This window comes from Alligator sinensis, unplaced genomic scaffold, assembly GCF_000455745.1.
Source record: "Alligator sinensis unplaced genomic scaffold, ASM45574v1 scaffold3600_1, whole genome shotgun sequence".
Taxonomy (NCBI): domain Eukaryota; kingdom Metazoa; phylum Chordata; order Crocodylia; family Alligatoridae; genus Alligator; species Alligator sinensis.
This window is the reverse complement of record NW_005844196.1, coordinates 6723-8383: the sequence shown is the minus strand read 5'-3', so window position 1 is coordinate 8383 and position 1661 is coordinate 6723.

Here is a 1661-nt window from a genome sequence, read left to right as displayed (position 1 = left end):
CCCTTTCCACGTTCTTTGAATGTAGGAGAATGCCTTGAGGGCTGCCTGACATAGGCCAGGGCTGCCTTTCTCTGTTCTCCCAGGCGGCCAGGTACAGCTTCTAAAAATGCCCTTGTAACCCGGGCGGTACTCCAAGAGGTACCCCCTCTCCAATTGAAGGGATCAGAGCAGGTGCACACGCGCTGTGGGAGGTGTAGGGACTCTTCTCCCCATATAGAGCAGAGCCAGACCACCACTGGGGACTTAACCATACACCTTTTAATGAGGGAACATAACAGGTGTAATCAGGGAGTATAGGGGACACCACAATGCCCCAAGGGCACACTCATACAGGCACCCTGTCCAGTGCCTGTATGAGTGTGCATGCACATGGGTGCAAGCTGGTACTTAGTTCTTGTTAGGATGGTGATCCCTTGCATTTTTCCCGCCCTGTCTCTCTTGCATTTTCCCGCCTTTTTTCTGCTGGGTTCTTGCAGCTCGTGCACTGCTTGCTAATGCTTGTTTTTTCCCTCCAGTTTTGCAGTCTGCTCTTTCTTGTGCCCTTTTCCCATGTTGAGCTGAGCTGAACCTAGTTCGCAGTGCTCTGCGCGGTGTGTGTGCGGTGGCTGCACCCGTCCGAAGTTGCCTCCACTCTAATAGGGTTTGCCCCCTGCTCTGCTCTGGCTAACGGGTATCAGGATCCCACAGGCAATTGCTTCGTGGGATTCCCTAGTCATTGGGCCTCACGTGGGGTTGAGGTTTAACACTTCTGTCTGCTGGTGTCGCAGCATGGAGATCTGGTCTGTCCACACTGTCTATTGGGAGTCTGAAAATGACACGGGCTATCCAAAAAATTTGGATTGTGGGGTTGTTTCTTTGGGGTATTTTTGAGTTTAACCTGAGCTGGGGCTCTTGTTACGTCTCCCACCATGTACTGCAGGAACGATCCTACAGAGCACGGTGCCTGGCAGCGGTGGAGAATGAGCATGGGAAGCCTTTGCATAATATTGAGTGTATGCTTCAGGGGAAATTACCCTCCATGTGGAAGGCAAAACTCATAATAAAATACAAGCCAGATGTTTGGCTACTATATGGGTGATCTTACTTAGAGGGACAAAGCTGTAGGAGACAGTCCAGCTTGGAGCAGCATCTTGCTTAGCCCTGTTGTTAAGAGGACAGGAGCATGTGTTCACAAGAACTGTTCACAACCACATCGCTATCCAAGGGACCGGGATGGTGGACTGCTGGAGCCCCATTTCTGGGTACTAAACTGACGGCTGCATTAGAGCTGCCATAACCTTGAGCCCTGCCAGAAGAGAAGGGCAGTGCCTGGGCGTGTTGTTCATCATGTAAAAACATGCCAGGGACAGCTCCCGCCCCTGAGTCTTGCTGTGCCATGAGTGCACAGGCCCACAGTGGGGAAAGCTGGAGTCTTGCTGCATCCAGGTGTAGTGAGCATGTTTGTTATTACCCTGAAATAGAATAGTTTTCTGATAGCATACTGTTAGGTTAACAATAATTTGGATTATTAAGAAGTATTAGCTTTGCAGCTGAATACAAGGCATGACCTGTGGCCTAGCAAATGCCGCTGACCACAAGGCAGAATGATAGCTAAGCCTTTGCTTGTGTCAAGTAATCATTTTAACTGTGTTAAGCATTTTCTGAGTAAAATGCAGCAAGTG